The sequence below is a fragment of the Palaemon carinicauda genome, chromosome 13, assembly GCF_036898095.1.
Source record: "Palaemon carinicauda isolate YSFRI2023 chromosome 13, ASM3689809v2, whole genome shotgun sequence".
Lineage (NCBI taxonomy): Eukaryota > Metazoa > Arthropoda > Malacostraca > Decapoda > Palaemonidae > Palaemon > Palaemon carinicauda.
The window spans coordinates 132,021,209-132,040,398 of NC_090737.1; the positions used below are offsets into that span (position 1 = coordinate 132,021,209).

At 34.7% G+C, this 19,190-nt stretch overlaps 2 long non-coding RNA genes across 2 annotated transcripts in view; one reads left to right on the forward strand and one right to left on the reverse strand.

The window, feature by feature from the left end:
* LOC137652451 (uncharacterized) overlaps window positions 1-19,190 on the forward strand; it is a 217,272-nt gene that overhangs the window by 50,191 nt on the left and 147,891 nt on the right. The gene's annotated exons all lie outside the window — the stretch shown is intronic.
* Window positions 4,557-12,933, reverse strand: LOC137652430 (uncharacterized). The gene is made up of 2 exons (XR_011046274.1): window positions 12,769-12,933; window positions 4,557-5,887 (listed from the first exon to the last, which is right to left on the reverse strand). It is a non-coding gene; the product is annotated as an uncharacterized lncRNA (long non-coding RNA).

Below are 19,190 nucleotides of genomic sequence, written 5' to 3' on the forward strand. Positions count from 1 at the left end.
AACCATATATATATATATATATATATATATATATATATATATATATATATATATATATATATATATATATACACATATAGATATAGATATAGATATAGATATAGATATAGATATAGATATAGATATATACATAATCCTACACTGAATGCAGCTACAGACTAAAGAACACTGCAAAATCCCTGTCCAGACGAGCGGGCCTAATCAAAGGACATGTCCAATAACGACCACATCTGACGGGCAAAAAGTCCCATTGCCTTAACGCCCGAGGATTGAAATCACCAGGCCGTGCCCGGTGGCTAGATCCCCAACCCTGCCGGGCGCATGTTAACTAGTTTATCTCAAGGCCAAAAGCTTGGCCAAAAGAATATATGAGAACTGGTCAACTCACCAGGGCACTAAAACGTCCAAAATGCAGGAACTCAAGTGGCGGGATTTATTAGTCGTGGACCGTGCTGGTCTAGCAGGCGTTGGAGAAACATCTGTGGGCCTCCGTTTTCTTTTCATTGAGTGGGAAACAGAAAAAAAAAACCCAACTTCTGTACTTATGGCTTTTAAAGGGACAGGCAATAAGGTATAGAAAATGGATTGAGAGAGAGAGAGAGAGAGAGAGAGAGAGAGAGAGAGAGAGAGAGAGAGAGAGAGATATTTGTTGTTCCTAACAATGACGTCACCACTGCGATGATATTGGTGTTGTTTAGTCAGAAGTCCTGCCCACCTACGCCAGCAATGAGTGGTGGGTTAACCTGTTGTATTCTTTTGCCATTGGTTTATCCATAGTAACGATCCTCCATCTTACCTCATCATTTTAACATTATTCAGACTTGTGATGTCTACCACAGACCTTCATTGAGCTACCTACTATTTATCAGACAAAACCAATACCATGAACGTTGATTGAACTTAGTCAAAATCCACGTTTATAGAATAAAACTGAAGTGTTACATGGACATGTAAAAATATATAACACAAGACCATTGAGGCAGAAATAACGGAGCATAGTGCCTCTGATATGTCAGACGACATATGAAAATACCCATTAAGTAACCAATTTAGGTGTGAATCCCTATAAAACATACATAATACAATGTTGTATGACTCCGTCAAAAAAGAAGCTAAATGAATAGAAAAAATAACTATACCCATGTATATGAGGTTTATTATAGCCATCCATTATATTTAAATGCATCGCGTAAAGCTGTACTGGTATCGTCAGGTAAGCCTGCCTATTCATCAACTCGATACCCCCACCCCGATGGACAGGACTTTAGGGTGTGTCCGCATGCCCAGACAAGGTCTGTCGGGCAACTATAGTTACCAGAACACAAAAGGGAGCCACAATGAGGGTAGATGACGTGATTAAAGAGATCACGGCGCACAGACATACTTACTAGAACACAATAGGGACCAGCAATGAGCATAGATGACGTCACAAGAGAGCGCCCTGCGGCAGATGACATCACTGACTTGTTCCACTGTTTATAGTTTAGGCAAGGAATGGTAATACTTATAGGTACACTGTTCCAACAATAATAAGTTTACTGCATGACATCCAGATGTTTAATATTTTGTCCTAAATAAAATTTATCTTTAAGGCTATAAGTGATTACATCTCTAAAAATGTCCATGTCATGTACTTCTATAGTCTTATATAGTCATTTTGCAGATTGTAAACAGTCACTACTCTAGGTTCCCTTGTTGTATAAAGTGTAACAATTATAATAATTTAGTTCCATATTCTTTATTTCAATTTTAATCTTGCTGTTCATCACAGGAATATCTGTCAGAACTGGGGACGAACTAACTTACTTTAGAGCTCAAAAGCTCGACCAAATTGAGTACCAGAATTTAAACTTGTCCACATTTTTTTTCTGGTGAACCAGTAAAGACACCACAGTTAAAAAAAAATTTTGTGGCTAAAATAAAAAAAAAGTTACCTATTGATGAGACACTGGGTAAAATTCCACTATTGGAAGAAGTAACATCAACAATCATCTTGAAAAACAACAAAGCCCTAGGCCTGGAAGGTATACCATGAGAACCTTTAAAAATGGAGTGTCTCATCTTCACTCACATCTCTATAAATTTCTCGAGAAACTATGGATTAATGAAGTTCCAGAAGCCATAAGAGACGAATTAATGGCAATCATCTATTAAAAGAACTGAGATAGATTAGACCAGTGGTTCCAAACCTTTTATCTGTCATTTCCCCCCTGCACCCATTTCAACCATCCAGATTTCCCCCTTCAAGATCCGCCCAGCCCTCATGCCCACTCGCCTGCCTCAGAAATGGGCATGACACACTTAATTCTCCCCTTGAATATCATGTCTTTGAGAACTGATATGATCATATCACAATTGAATGGCTAACAACAAACTGCCGCACGTACTATGAGGACATTTTCCGCTTGTTTTAGTTGGTAGGTAGGTAATTATTTCCCCCCTGGAAGCTTCAAATTTCCCCCCAGGGGGAAATTTCCCCCAGGTTGGGAACCACTGGATTAGACTGGTAATTACAGAGGTAACATGCTCTTGTCAGTAGCTGAAAGAATCTCTGGCTAAAATCCTAAGTCAATTAACTGCAATCGCTGAACAAATACTTCCTGAAACTCAAAACGGCTTTCAACCAGCACGAGGGACAATTGATATGATTTCTACTGTCAAATAATTGGATGAAAAACTCTGGGAACAGAAACCTCTATACCTCGCATCTATTTATCTAACCAGGGCATTTGACAGTATGTATGCGCTATTGTTGGATGTCCTATCGAAAGCAGACTGCACACAAGTTCATCAGTATTTTTGGGCTAATACATGATTTGTCAATTACTATAGATTCTAAAGATAAAATAACTGACCCATTCTCAGTCAAATCTGGAATAAAACAGGGCTGTGTAGTGACTCCTACTTTTTTTTTCTATATAGTTGCCATCACTGATTTCGTAAACGATCAGCTCCCTTTAGCTATATTTAGAAGTTACCTAATGGATGGTGGAGATGTTAACCTTAAACACTTTAAAGCCTGAGCTAAAACCAAGACACTTTAAAGCCTGAGCTAAAACCATAACATCACTCAATGAATTTCAGCATGCAGATGGCAATGCTATACGTGCCTTAAATGAAGTAAACCTGCAGAGAATACCCAATGCCCTCTCTGATGTCTACACTAAGTTAGATCTTCCAATTAACAAAATCCCGATCCTTTTATCAACCTGCTCCAAATTACTAATTAAGAAATATTAACTTTGTACTTGGACTAGGTAATGAGACCCTGGACAATAATAAATACTTTGCATACCACGGTAGTCATCAAGAGATGCAAGAATTAGTAGAGATCCAGTACCACACTATTCGTTATGGGTACTTTCGGGAAATAAAGAACATTACTATTTAAAATCTTGAACCAAGAGCAAACTAAAATTATGTTTATGCTTAAAGAGAATTTGACCCCATACAGACAACTTTGCTAGAAAAAGTTCCACTAACAAAGCAATAATCCTCAAGATCAATTAGCCAGACCATCTAACAAAAGTGTTTCTAGAAGTCAAACTAAGTAATTATTGTAGCTCTCGTCAGAAGTCTGTTAAGATGAGCTGGCCATGTGGTCGAGATTAAGGACGCATTTACACCAATATACCCAAACACTTTCTCTACTGAACCAATTGATAAAAGATGGGGGTAGACAGAAATGCTTTAAGGACTATATGAAAACCTTCGACATGCCTTATAAGAGGTGAAAGAAGCACAAAATCATTCCGTTTGGTTCATTATAAAGGAAGCATTGGAATATTGAAGGAGCACAAAAAATTAAAACACCTGGAGAGCAGGAAGATCTGGTAGACATTAAAACCCTTAACCCAACAATATTCTCGTACAGCGTTAAATTATGAACTAATCAAATGAGCCTTTAAATAAGCTGAATAAAAAATTCTGTTCACTTTAGCATCCGTTCCATATTGTAAACTCCATATAGGGGTCTTAAGTTATAGTTAGTATAAAAATCATTAAATAAGGTACCTTGTTTATTTCCTTTTTTTCCCATTTTTTTCTAGAAACTAACACCACTTTAAAAAGCAAGACCTCCGAGTACTGCATGTCGATATAGTTCTAGTATTCATACCAGTTTCCGACAGACTGTCTTTGTATTAAAGTTATGGAGTCAAGCTTTTGAAATCCCTATCTCGAAGAAACCTGAAGTCACTACCTCTAAAGAAACCAATTGGCTGTTAATAAATTCTGTTAACTTTGAGGTACCCTTCTAAGGTATACTTATTACATAATACCACGTTGATCCACGATTATTGATATTGTCAACAAGACAGTTTTCCACTTATTACTAATATAGATAAAACTACACATACCTATTGATAGTCAAAAAGACAGTTTTCCACTTATTACTAATATAGATACACTACACTAATAATAAATCACATTCCACTACTTTATGTTCACGAAGAACAGTAGGGATAATAGGTGAACACAATAAGAAGCCAACACTATAGGCCTTCAGCCTGTAAAAAATAAAGATCAGGAGCAGATAGCACAAATAAAAACCTTACTCTGTTAAATGCTTTATTTGACTTAATTTTATTACAAGAAAAACTGACTCCAAACAGGGTGTTAGTAACCTTAGGACACTAAGGCATCCTGTAGAAACGATGCTTTACCTTATTCGCTTTAGCTTTAAGGATTCTTGTGGATGCCCTTTTACTTAAGACTAATACAGGAATTTTTTTTGAGGGTATATGCACCCTACTCTCTCTAGCTTTCGGGATTTTTTTTATTTTTCCTTTTTATTAGTAAAAATGCATAGCATTACCAACTTCTTAATCAAGAAACCGAAATCATGAATATTCAAACTACATCCGATACAGTTAATAGTCCTGGAAACTACGATCATACAGACTTATTGCGTTTAAGACTAATATTTAACTACAAAATTTTAATTTGAGAACTAGAAACTTTAGAATAAACCAAAATTTAACAAAAACGGTAAAGATTCCTCTATCGCAAGATTTAGCTTTAATTAAAGCAAATTTAAAGAAAGATTTTACCATCACAAGATAAAAGTTACTTTCAATGCACAAAATATGAAAACTTGCCTGAAAAGGTTAAGATCAATGACTTAAGTTACCCCTAAAGAACTAGGCAACAAGAAGCTTTCCACAAGCAACTATTCACCTTATCACAAAAGGGTTACATGTTTAAAATTGGTTTTACAAAGTGACATTTGAATGTAGAGACTTTGGTAAACTAAGCCAACATTTCTTTAATGGTCTTTTATATGATAACCTATTACTACGAAAGAATATTTGAATTCTAATAAATTTTGCCGCAATTTTTTTCAAGTCCATATTAACCGTTCTTAATTTTGCATTACTTAAGACCTTCTGAATTTTGAAATTTGGAAAATTCATACATCTCTATTACTTTATAGAATTTTCTAATTGCTTACTCAAAACTAAATCGTAAGACCTATCTTGAAATCTATTTGAAATATAAGAACTTGGTATGAAAGTACAAAAAAGGAGGCAGTCTTTCAGATAACCACGTTGCAGGCTCACAAAAGAAACTTGGTCATCTGAATATTAGTGTGAATAGGACTACGAAAACTAACTTATCTAGCAACCTTAACGCTAACAACCCAGACAATATTTGTAGGTCTGTTGTACTCCTGGCATAGGTAGAGACCCTAAAAAGGTTGTTCAAGGTCTCCAAGACATCTGGAACTGGAAGCTACGTTGCCATTGTCAGTCCAAATGCCTGCCTGAATTAGTTGGCAGCAAAAGCTTCAACGTTCTTTGAAGTCTGAAGAAAAGCTCCATTCCAGATGGAAAGCCAGACGACATAGCTCTTGTGCAGACACCAGGAAGTTCAGTACAAGAACTGCCTGTGAAAGAAAAATAGAAAGTTGATCCAGGGGTATTCTAGACGGGTTCAAATAAAAAAAAGTTGATCCAAGGGTATTCTAGACAGGTTCGAATAAAAAAAAAGTTGATCCAAGGGTATTCTAGACAGGTTCGAATAAAAAAATTTGATCCAAGGGTATTCTAGACAGGTTCGAATAAAAAAAATTTGATCCAAGGGTATTCTAGACAGGTTCAAATAAAAAAAAAGTGGATCCAAGGGTATTCTAGACAGGTTCGAATAAAAAAAAAGTTGATCCAAGGGTATTCTAGACAGGTTCGAATAAAAAAATTTGATCCAAGGGTATTCTAGACAGGTTCAAATAAAAAAAGTTGATCCAAGGGTATTCTAGACAGGTTCAAATAAAAAAAGTTGATCCAAGGGTATTCTAGACAGGTTCAAATAAAAAAAAGTTGATCCAAGGGTATTCTAGACAGGTTCGAACAAAAAAAGGTGATCCAAGGGTATTCTAGACAGGTTCGAACAAAAAAAAGTTGATCCAAGGGTATTCTAGACAGGTTCGAATAAAAAAAAAGTTGATCCAAGGGTATTCTAGACAGGTTCGAATAAAAAAAAAGTTGATCCAAGGGTATTCTAGACAGGTTCGAATAAAAAAAGTTGATCCAAGGGTATTCTAGACAGGTTCGAATAAAAAAAAGTTGATCCAAGGGTATTCTAGACAGGTTCAAATAGAAAAAAGTTGATCCAAGGGTATTCTAGACAGGTTCGAATAAAAAAGTTGATCCAAGGGTATTCTAGACAGGATCAAAAAAAAAAAAGTTGATCCAAGGGTATTCTAGACAGGATCAAAAAAAAAAAAGTTGATCCAAGGGTATTCTAGACAGGTTCAAATAAAAAAAGTTGATCCAAGGGTATTCTAGACAGGTTCAAATAAAAAAAAAGTTGATCCAAGGGTATGCTAGACAGGTTCAAATAAAAAAAAAGTTGATCCAAGGGTATGCTAGACAGGTTCAAATAAAAAAAAGTTGATACAAGGGTATGCTAGACAGGTTCAAATAAAAAAAAAAAGTTGATCCAAGGGTATGCTAGACAGGTTCAAATAAAAAAAAGTTGATCCAAGAGTATTCTAGACAGGTTCAAATAAAAAAAAAAGTTGATCCAAGAGTATTCTAGACAGGTTCAAATAAAAAAAAGTTGATCCAAGAGTATTCTAGACAGGTTCAAATAAAAAAAAGTGATCAAAGAGTATTCTAGACAGGTTCAAATAAAAAAAAGTTGATCAAAGAGTATTCTAGACAGGTTCAAATAAAAAAAAAGTTGATCCAAGAGTATTCTAGACAGGTTCAAATAAAAAAAAGTTGATCCAAGAGTATTCTAGACAGGTTCAAATAAAAAAAAGTTGATCCAAGAGTATTCTAGACAGGTTCAAATAAAAAAAAGTTGATCCAAGAGTATTCTAGACAGGTTCAAATAAAAAAAAGTTGATCCAAGAGTATTCTAGACAGGTTCAAATAAAAAAAAGTTGATCCAAGAGTATTCTAGACAGGTTCAAATAAAAAAAGGTTGATCCAAGAGTATTCTAAAAAGGTTGATCCAAGAGTATTCTAGACAGGTTCAAATAAAAAAAGGTTGATCCAAGAGTATTCTAGACAGGTTCAAGTAAAAAAAAGTTGATCCAAGGGTATTCTAGACAGGTTCGAATAAAAAAAGTTGATCCAAGGGTATTCTAGACAGGATCAAATAAAAAAAAGTTTATCCAAGGGTATTCTAGACAGGTTCAAATAAAAAAAGTTGATCCAAGGGTATTCTAGACAGGTTCAAATAAAAAAAAGTTGATCCAAGGGTATTCTAGACAGGTTCAAATAAAAAAAAAGTTGATCCAAGGGTATTCTAGACAGGTTCAAATAAAAAAAAGTTGATCCAAGAGTATTCTAGACAGGTTCAAATAAAAAAAAGTTGATCCAAGAGTATTCTAGACAGGTTCAAATAAAAAAAAGTGATCAAAGAGTATTCTAGACAGGTTCAAATAAAAAAAAGTTGATCAAAGAGTATTCTAGACAGGTTCAAATAAAAAAAAAGTTGATCCAAGAGTATTCTAGACAGGTTCAAATAAAAAAAAGTTGATCCAAGAGTATTCTAGACAGGTTCAAATAAAAAAAAGTTGATCCAAGAGTATTCTAGACAGGTTCAAATAAAAAAAAGTTGATCCAAGAGTATTCTAGACAGGTTCAAATAAAAAAAAGTTGATCCAAGAGTATTCTAGACAGGTTCAAATAAAAAAAGGTTGATCCAAGAGTATTCTAAAAAGGTTGATCCAAGAGTATTCTAGACAGGTTCAAATAAAAAAAGGTTGATCCAAGAGTATTCTAGACAGGTTCAAGTAAAAAAAAGTTGATCCAAGGGTATTCTAGACAGGTTCGAATAAAAAAAGTTGATCCAAGGGTATTCTAGACAGGATCAAATAAAAAAAAGTTTATCCAAGGGTATTCTAGACAGGTTCAAATAAAAAAAGTTGATCCAAGGGTATTCTAGACAGGTTCAAATAAAAAAAAGTTGATCCAAGGGTATTCTAGACAGGTTCAAATAAAAAAAAAGTTGATCCAAGGGTATTCTAGACAGGTTCAAATAAAAAAAAGTTGATCCAAGAGTATTCTAGACAGGTTCAAATAAAAAAAGGTTGATCCAAGAGTATTCTAGACAGGTTCAAATAAAAAAAGGTTGATCCAAGAGTATTCTAGACAGGTTCAAATATAAAAAGGTTGATCCAAGAGTATTCTAGACAGGTTCAAATATAAAAAGGTTGATCCAAGAGTATTCTAGACAGGTTCAAATAAAAAAAGTTAATCCAAGAGTATTCTAGACAGGTTCAAATAAAAAAAAGTTGATCCAAGAGTATTCTAGACAGGTTCAAATAAAAAAAAGTTGATCAAAGAGTATTCTAGACAGGTTCAAATAAAAAAAAGTTGATCAAAGAGTATTCTAGACAGGTTCAAATAAAAAAAAAGTTGATCCAAGAGTATTCTAGACAGGTTCAAATAAAAAAAAAGTTGATCCAAGAGTATTCTAGACAGGTTCAAATAAAAAAAAAAGTTGATCCAAGAGTATTCTAGACAGGTTCAAATAAAAAAAAGTTGATCCAAGAGTATTCTAGACAGGTTCAAATAAAAAAAAGGTTGATCCAAGAGTATTCTAAAAAGGTTGATCCAAGAGTATTCTAGACAGGTTCAAATAAAAAAAGGTTGATCCAAGAGTATTCTAGACAGGTTCAAATAAAAAAAAGTTGATCCAAGGGTATTCTAGACAGGTTCGAATAAAAAAAGTTGATCCAAGGGTATTCTAGACAGGATCAAATAAAAAAAAAGTTGATCCAAGGGTATTCTAGACAGGTTCAAATAAAAAAAAGTTGATCCAAGGGTATTCTAGACAGGTTCAAATAAAAAAAAGTTGATCCAAGGGTATTCTAGACAGGTTCAAATAAAAAAAAGTTGATCCAAGGGTATTCTAGACAGGTTCAAATAAAAAAAGGTTGATCCAAGAGTATTCTAGACAGGTTCAAATAAAAAAAGGTTGATCCAAGAGTATTCTAGACAGGTTCAAATAAAAAAAGGTTGATCCAAGAGTATTCTAGACAGGTTCAAATAAAAAAAGGTTGATCCAAGAGTATTCTAGACAGGTTCAAATAAAAAAAGGTTGATCCAAGAGTATTCTAGACAGGTTCAAATAAAAAAAGGTTGATCCAAGAGTATTCTAGACAGGTTCAAATATAAAAAGTTTGATCCAAGAGTATTCTAGACAGGTTCAAATAAAAAAAAGTTGATCCAAGAGTATTCTAGACAGGTTCAAATAAAAAAAGTTGATCCAAGAGTATTCTAGACAGGTTCAAATAAAAAAAAATTGATCCAAGAGTATTCTAGACAGGTTCAAATAAAAAAAAGTTGATCCAAGAGTATTCTAGACAGGTTCAAATAAAAAAAAGTTGATCCAAGAGTATTCTAGACAGGTTCAAATAAAAAAAGGTTGATCCAAGAGTATTCTAAAAAGGTTGATCCAAGAGTATTCTAGACAGGTTCAAATAAAAAAAGGTTGATCCAAGAGTATTCTAGACAGGTTCAAATAAAAGGTTGATCCAAGAGTATTCTAGACAGGTTCAAATAAAAAAAAAGTTGATCCAAGGGTATTCTAGACAGGTTCAAATAGAAAAAAGTTGATCCAAGGGTATTCTAGACAGGTTCGAATAAAAAAAGTTGATCCAAGGGTATTCTAGACAGGATCAAATAAAAAAAGTTGATCCAAGGGTATTCTAGACAGGTTCAAATAAAAAAAAGTTTATCCAAGGGTATTCTAGACAGGTTCAAATAAAAAAAAAGTTGATCCAAGGGTATTCTAGACAGGTTCAAATAAAAAAAAGTTGATCCAAGAGTATTCTAGACAGGTTCAAATAAAAAAAGGTTGATCCAAGAGTATTCTAGACAGGTTCAAATATAAAAAAGTTGATCCAAGAGTATTCTAGACAGGTTCAAATAAAAAAAAAGTTGATCCAAGAGTATTCTAGACAGGTTCAAATAAAAAAAAGTTGATCCAAGAGTATTCTAGACAGGTTCAAATAAAAAAAAGTTGATCCAAGAGTATTCTAGACAGGTTCAAATAAAAAAAAAGTTGATCCAAGAGTATTCTAGACAGGTTCAAATAAAAAAAAAGTTGATCCAAGAGTATTCTAGACAGGTTCAAATAAAAAAAAGGTTGATCCAAGAGTATTCTAAAAAGGTTGATCCAAAATTATTCTAGACAGGTTCAAATAAAAAAAGGTTGATCCAAGAGTATTCTAGACAGGTTCAAATAAAAAAAGGTTGATCCAAGAGTATTCTAGACAGGTTCAAATAAAAAAGGTTGATCCAAGGGTATTCTAGACAGGTTCAAATAAAAAAGGTTGATCCAAGGGTATTCTAGACAGGTTCAAATAAAAGTTGATCCAAGGGTATTCTAGACAGGTTTAAATAAAAGTTGATCCAAGGGTATTCTAGACAGGTTCAAATAAAAGTTGATCCAAGGGTATTCTAGACAGGTTCAAATAAAAGTTGATCCAAGGGTATTCTAGACAGGTTCAAATAAAAGTTGATCCAAGGGTATTCTAGACAGGTTCAAATAAAAGTTGATCCAAGGGTATTCTGGACAGGTTTATATAAAAGTTAATCCGAGGGTATTGTAGACAAGGTTTATATAAGTTACTTGAAGGGTATTCTAGACATTTATATAAACGTTGATCCAAGAGTATTCAACACAGGTTTAAATAATAGTTAATCCAAGCGTATTCTAGACCCGTTTTTATTAAAGTTACAAGGATATTTTATACAGGTTTATATAAACGTTGATCCAAGAGTATTCAACACAGGTTTAAATAATAGTTAATCCAAGCGTATTCTAGACCCGTTTTTATTAAAGTTACAAGGATATAGACAGGTTTATATAGTTTTCACTAGAGGGGTCACATATTAGCTATATGTCAATGTAGCTTAAATATATAATCAAATGGTTTTAGATCAATGAATAAACTGACTTTACCTTTCCAGTAAAGTACACCTGGAAAAATTTATGACGAACTAATTTGAATAAAAGGTAGTAGACCATTAACTGCTGTAGCAGGACACGAGTAAAGCTTAAAACAGAAAAGCTATAGTACAGGTAACCTTAGCAGCTAACTACCAAGAACAACTTTTGAACAGATCACTTATTGGAACTGTAGGTCTTCTACAAGAATATCCTAAGTAGACCTAAAAAGTATTAATTATACTATTTTGACAAGTTCTGGAAAAAATCATTAACTACCGAAACATGCCAATCAGACTAAATTGCATCCTATAAATTATGAGAGAACATTAAAACTTTTCATTGCACGAGAAATATGAACAATGACAAACAAGGGATAAATTTCAGACATTTCTCAGCTTGCACTGTACCAAGGAGTCACAATCAAGGGGTTATTGTGACCGTAGACTGCCAAACAAGTTAATTTTTATTGCCTGCTTTTCAAGTATATTTTGAATTACAGTTCGTAAGGCAAATATTTTTGGAAAAGAAAACAAAAAATAAATTGCCTGCTTTTGCTTGTGTTTTGAATAGCAGTTGTTAAGGTAGACTTTCTAAGAGATGATGGGGAAGTCTCATTCTGACTGAGAAAGACATATGGTGAACCAACTAACCACTATGCTAGATAAAATTATAATTTACTACCGCAAAGTAATAATCACCACAACCATCGTATAACGCAAACTATCTTAGATTTAACCAGTCATCTATCTTGAGCTTTTAATTTGACAGTTTCTCTACTCAAATAATAAAAGCTTTATAGTCCTCAGTCATGTGTATTATGAATAAGCACAAGATCAAATCTGCATACATTTTTATTTCTTGGAGCCCTTAATTCAGACTTTAGTGTAAAGTGGGAGCTTAATATACAAGCTGGAGCCGTAAAGTTCATGGCTCTACAAATTTTAAATTTAAAACCATGTTCGTGCCAAGATTAGATGGCTATAAGATTTGTAGCATTCAAATGTATTAAGAACATTATTCTGAAAGGTAATGGCTTATGTAAAAGATTAAAACAAAGTTTTAATGCGGAGAAAATAATCAATTAGTATATAGGGGTGATTCTACTATGCGAGAGAAAAAGTTTTCGAAGGCTGGATTGAATAATTCAAGCGACTAAAACAGTTCAAAGCCTTGAGAGTCAGACTGTAGCAGTTAACCTTCGTGAAGTATATACAATGTAAATCTTGAAAAAACTAACGAAACACAACCATAACAGTGGGAGAACACAATGTAGGGAAGGCATGTAAAATTTGATTCGATCAATACTACGAAAGTAACACTATTCTCTCCACTACTATAACCTAGATAGATACTCACGTCAAGAACACAACCGATCACAAATAATTGTCACGAGCCATCTTCCGAAAGTCGACTTCCGTCAACTACTAATGCAGTTGACGGAGAGAGAGAGTAACAAAAGATTGACGTCAATTGGTTTACAAAGACAGAAAAAAGCTCTGCTTTCTTGATGAATGAGCTCTTCGGTCCTTTACTACAACTGACCCTATAGTTATATCATGTCAACTAACTCAGCAACCAATAGATGGCGTTTTTTCCGTTCAGGGAATATTTCAAACGATTTAAAAAGAAGCTTTAAATAACCAATGACAAGAATCAAAATGGTCATAGATTTTCCAGTTATTTCCAAGGACGATTATCATATATATCTTTTTAAAGTATCAGGGTTAGACATTATATTCATCTAAAAAAAAGCTAACACGTGATCAAAGTTTGGCTTTTATCCATATCCATTCTATTAGAAAACTTCAAATCAATCCATCAATCGACTTTAGATGAATTCTAAATTCACCAAAAATGTCGGAACTTTGTCAAGAAATCTAATGAATTCTTCAATACAATTCATCCACTTGAATTTAGATAACGAATGACTAATTATTCCTATAAAGATGATATATTAGAACCTCTAAAATAATATTATCCATATTTAGAGTCTATTCGCAACATCAATGAAATATTTTTATTTTCAAGCGCAATGGTTAGGGGATAATCATTTAAATGAACTATTCTATCTAATTTCTCTTCCTCTTATTTTGTTAAAGTATTTATAATTTATATAGGAAATATTTATTTTAATGTTGTTACTGTTCTTGAAATTTATAATTTTTCCTTGTTTCCTTTCCTCACTAGGCTATTTTCCTTGTTGGGGCCCCTGGCCTTATAGCATCCTGCTTTTACAACTAGGGTTGTAGCTTAGCAATTAACAATAATAATAATAATTTTCAAATAAATTTCACATTAGCTTTAAAAATGCATATCAGGAATGACAAGATCCAAAAAGAATTTTCAGAATAGGGGCCATATAATACAACGCTGGGGCCCGAAAGACCCTTCAGGGCCGAGATTCAAGAAAGGAAGTAATACTAAGTAAGCAGTTAATTCTAATAGTTTTGCATTCTCCATCAAGAGGCTCAATACTACTCAGTATTTTAGAAGTTTAGTTCCAGCTCTGACCAAATTGTAGCATGATCTTCCTAATCAGGCAGTTGAATCAGTGTAATTTCAAAAGTTCAAACTTGTAGAGAATGTTTCAGTGTTGAAAAAGCTGACGTACGTTTCTCTACATAACTTATATATGAAAGATCTATAGTAATGTTGCTGTTCTTAAAATATTTCATATTATTTTCTTGTAGTTTGTTTTTTTTCTGCTTTTCTTTACTCACTGGGCTAATTTTTCCTGTTAGAGCCCTTGGGCTTATAGTACCTTGCTTTTCCAACTTGGGTTATAGCTTAACTAGTATATAATGATGAAAAAAATGGAGCTATAGATATTTTTAGTAGCACTGGCTGAAAGAGTGCTGCTTAAACCGTATCCATACTTTAGGGCATTGTCCGTTGGGCAGTGCCTGCTAAGTGCAAGGTCCGCGTACACTACAGTATTGCTATCCACACGAGGCTAGTTAACATTAAAAGGTCATAGATAGCTGTTGAAGATAATTTATTATCACATGAGAATAAATACATAGTTTTAGATTACTTTGATATTTATTAAATAACTTATTCTAATTCTATAAAACCAATCATTCTATAATTCCTGGAATTTTCTTACTTACCAAATGGTTCTTAATTTTCTTTTTATGTTGAATGGTGGTTACGAGGTAAACAAAATTAGGGACGGAGAGAGAGAGAGAGAGAGAGAGAGAGAGAGAGAGAGAGAGAGAGAGAGAGAGAGAGAGAGAGAGAGAGAGAGAGAATTTCTATTCCTCTGTATCTGATAACAAATGATTACACTGACCTAATTTTTTCTAGTTAATGATTGCCCAGTAGTATGAAAATAATTAATGCCCACCTACTAACATTAATATCTTTGTAAAGTTCTTTTTTATCTACGCTCGAAAGAAATCTCTCAAAAATAATTATTTTATAACGTAAAATGTTTTTCATTTACGACTAAAGGAATTACATAACAATAATTCCTATAGCCACAGTTTAATCTATCTCCGTTCTTTTTATAGATGATTGCCATTAATTCGTCTCTTAAGGCTTCTGGAACCTCATTAATCCAAAGTTCATTGTATCTCTGATCGAAAGAAATCTTTAAAAAATAATTATTTTATAACGGAAAATGTTTTTCTCTTACGGCTAAAGGAATTAACATAACAATAATTCCTATCCTGATTAACTAAGAATTTTGATTAAATGAATAATTCATTATCATAAAATCACCTACAATTTTAATGCAAATCAAAATGATGGTAGACATTGGACCTACAGTTCATATAAGATAATAGTTCCCTTTTCCCTGTAGCTCTCGTAGCCCTAAGCATTTATAATCGTATTATCACAGACTATAACAGTCGGCTTCGATCAGGTAGTCACCCTCCCACCTAAGGAAAATAATTTATAAGACGATTTCTCTCTCTCTCTCTCTCTCTCTCTCTCTCTCTCTCTCTCTCTCTCTCTCTCTCTCTCTCTCTCTCTCTCTCTGATGTATAGCTAGACTGGTAGATTTGTGCTCTTACAGCAAAAAATACTACTGAGCTCTAACTAAAAGCAATTTAATCTTCCCTCGGTCTTCAGGGAAGCAACTTGAATATTTATAAAACAACGCCACTGAATAAATTTACCCATTCCCCTGGGAGTCATCCCCTCCCCTGATAAGATTCTTTGTACTGTCCTTCTTCCCCCTGCCAGAAGCAACGAAGGGAGCTACCCCTTAAGGTCGACATTTACCCAAGATTCATAGTTTTTTTCGCCCTTACTGAATTCAGGTGGATGGACGTCTTTTCCTCAGTTTCTTTAAAGTCTCCTGATTGGATACTCGTCATTTTTTCTGGCTGTTTATTGGTGCCTCTTCGACAGCTCCAATAAAAAGGTAAATGTGAGTTTTTTTTTTTTATCAATATATTACCATTTTTATTTCAAGACATTGCTTTGAGAGAGCAAAATATTTCAATGCTGCATATTTCTTTAAAGGATTATTTAAAGACAGCATTATGAAAATTAGAGATACTGCTATATTGTAATAAGGTTCTTCTTTTGTATAATTTTCATGTAACGATAAAATAACTCCCAATTTAAGTTGTTTTATCTATATCCAGTCTGCAAATTTGGTTAAATCTTAAATTCACCAAATTTTATTTAGATCTACGAGAAGCAATCTATCGAATCTTTATTAAATACAAATAATCTATTTAAAACTTATATAAAAGGTTATGGTGGCCTATTGGTAACGCCCTTGCTTGGCGAGCGCCGGAATGAGATTGAGTCTCGGTCAAGCTCTTTAGTTTCTTGTAGTGTCTGCAATCTCACCATCCTTGTGAACTAATAATGGGGCGGGGGTGGCTATAGGTCAACTTGCCGAGTCACCAACAGCCGCTGTCTGGTATTTCCTAGCTTGGGTGATTGGGTGCTAATCATATGTATGTAATGTCAGTCTCTAGGGCATTGTGCTACTATTTGGGAACTGGAGTAAGGTTTCAATATAAATTTCCAATATATTAAGATCAAGTGACTTAGAATGTGGACCATATTTATAATCCTACACTGAATACAGCTACAGAATAAAGAACACTGCAAAAGCCCTGTCCAGACGAGCGGGCCTAATCAAAGGACATGTCCAATCACGACCACATTTGACAGGCAAAAAGTCCCATTGCCTGAACGCCTGAGGATTGAAATCACCAGGCCGTGCCCGGTGGCTAGATCCCCAACCCTGCCGGGCACATGTTAACTAGTTTATCTCAAGGCCGAAAGCTTGGCCAAAAGAATATATGAGAACTGGTCAACTCACCAGGGTACTAAAACGTCCAAAATGCAGGAACTCAAGTGGCGTGAATTAATTAGTCGTGGACCGTGCTGGTCTAGCAGGCGTTGGAGAAACATCTGTGGGTCTCCGTTTTCTTTTCATTGAGTGGGAAACAAAGGGAAAAAAGCCCAACTTCTGTACGCATGGCTTTTAAAGGGACAGGTAATGAGGTATAGAAATGGATTGACAGAGAGAGAGAGAGAGAGAGAGAGAGAGAGAGAGAGAGAGAGAGAGAGAGAGAGATTTGTTGTTCCTAACTATGACGTCACCACTGTGATGATACTGGTGTTGTTTAGTCAGAAGCCCTGCCCACCTACGCCAGCAATGAGTGGTGGGTTAACCTGTTGTATTCTTTTGCCATTGGTTTATCCATAGTAACGATCCTCCATCTTACCTCATCATTTTAACACTATTCAGACTTGTGATGTCTACCACGAGACCTTCATTGAGCTAACTACTATTTATCAGACAAAATCACTAACATGAACGTTGATTGAACTTTGTCAAAATCCACGTTTATAGAATAAAACTGAAGTGTTACATGGACATGTAAAAATGTATAACAACACTGAACACCATCGAGGCAGAAATAATGGAGCATACTGCCTCCGATATGTCAGATGTCATATGAAAATAGACCCATTAAGTAACTAATTTAGGTGTGAATCCATATAAAACGTACATAATACAATGTTGTATAAGTGACTCAGTCAAAAAAGAAGTTAAATATATAGAAAAACTAACTATAACCATGTATATGGTTTATCGTAGGCATCCATTATATTTAAATGCATTGTGTAAAGCTATACTGGTATCGTCAGTCAAGTCTGCCTATTCATCAACTCGACAGCCCCACCCCGATGGACAGGACTTTAGGGTGTGTCCGCATGCCCAGACAAGGGCTGTTGGGTAACTATAGTTACCAGAACACAAAAGGGAGCCACAATGAGCGTAGATGACGTCACCAGAGAGCCCTGCGACAGACGACATCACTGACTTGTTCCACTGTTTATAGTTTGGGCAAGGAATGATAATAATTGTATGTACATTGTTCCAACAGTAATGTGTTCACTGCATGACATCCAGATGTTTTATATTTTGTCCTAAATAAAATTTATCTTTAAGGCTATAAGTGATTACATCTCTAAAAATGTCCATGTCATGTACTTCTCCTATAGTCTGTCATTTTGCAGATTGTAAACAGTCACTACGCTAGGTCCCCTTGTTGTATAAAGTGTAACAATTATAATAATTTAGTTCCATATTCTTTATTTCAATTTTAATCTTGGTGTTCATCACAGGAATCTGTCAGAACTGGGCACGAACTGACTTACTTTAGAGCTCAAAAGCTCGACCAAATTGAGTACCAGAATATAAACTTGTCCACAATTTTTTTTTCTGGTGAACTAGTATAGACACCACAGTTAAAAAAAAAATCTTGTGGCCAAAATAAAAAAAAGTTACCTATTTATGATACAATGGGTAGAATTCCACTATTGGAAGCAGTATCAACAATCTTCATCTTGAAAAACAACAAAGCCCTTGGCCTGGATGGTATACCATGAGAACCTTTAAAAATGGAGTCTCACATCTTCACTCACATCTCTATAAATTTCTCGAGAAACTATTGATTAATGAAGTTCCAGAAGCCATAAGAGACGAAATAATGGCAATCATCTATAAAAAGAACGGAGATAGATTAGACCAGTGGTTCCAAACCTTTTTTCTGTCATTTCCCCCCTGCACCCATTTCAACCGTCCAGATTTCCCCCTTCATGCCCCGCCCAGCCCTCATGCCCACTCGCCTGCCTCAGAAATGGGCATGACACTCCAATTCTCCCCTTGAATATCATGTCTTTGAGAACTGATATGATCATATCACAATTGAATGGCTAACAACAAATTGCCGCACATACTATGAGGACATTTTCTGCTTGTTTTAGTTAGTAGGTAGGTAATTATTTCCCCCCTGGAAGCTTCAAATTTCCCCCAGGGGGAAATTTCCCCCAGGTTGGGAACCACTGGATTAGACTGTGGTAATTACAGAGGTAAAATGCTCTTTTCAGTAGCTGGAATTATCTCTGGCTAAAATCCTGAACAGTCAATTAACTGCAGTCACTGAACAAATACTTTCCTGAAACTCAAAACAGCTTCCAACCAGCACGAGTGACAATTGATATGATTTCCAGTCAGATAATTGCATGAAAAATTCAGGGAAGAGAAACCTCTATACCTCGCATCTATTTATCTAACCAGGGCATTTGACAGTAGGTATACGCTATTGTTGGATGTCCTATCGAAAGCAGACTACAAACAAGTTCATCAGTATTTTTGGGCTAATACACATGTCAATTACTATAAATGCTATAAGATAAAATAACCGACCCAATCCCAGTCAAATCTGGAATAAAACAGGGCTGTGTAGTGGCTCCTAGGCTCCTACCTTTTTTTCTATATCGTTGCCATCACTGAC